This window comes from Haematobia irritans, chromosome 4 (assembly GCF_050003625.1).
Source record: "Haematobia irritans isolate KBUSLIRL chromosome 4, ASM5000362v1, whole genome shotgun sequence".
Classification (NCBI taxonomy): Eukaryota; Metazoa; Arthropoda; class Insecta; order Diptera; family Muscidae; genus Haematobia; species Haematobia irritans.
In genome coordinates, this window is record NC_134400.1 from 121,430,889 (window position 1) to 121,431,340 (window position 452).

The window sequence follows — 452 nt, forward strand, 5'->3', positions numbered from 1 at the left end:
TTGAAGGCTGACAAAAAGATTATTTGTATGAAAACAGCGATTTAATGAATAAAGATAATTTATTGAAGGATTTTGTTTAGTTTCCCTTTTAGTCTTATAAAGATTTTATGAATTTATTACTAACATAGAATCGTAGCAAGATGTAGCAAAGACTTAAATATTAAATACTTGGCTTATCTAACCTTAATAAGATCAAGATAGTCAAAAGTGAATCCATCATTTGTAGTATATAGATGAAGTCTATGTTAGACGCAGGATTTGATGAATCTTACTCCACAAATAGAGGTGTGGAAAAAGGTGTGTATCATTCCACGTTTTGGTATAGTCACCATATAGACCGATCTACTGATTTTCCTCAATTTTTATCCGATTTGTCAGAAATTGGAAACATGGTGGTATTTAAGATTCATAAACACCTTTGTCGACTTTGATTTATATTGATCCATATTTGA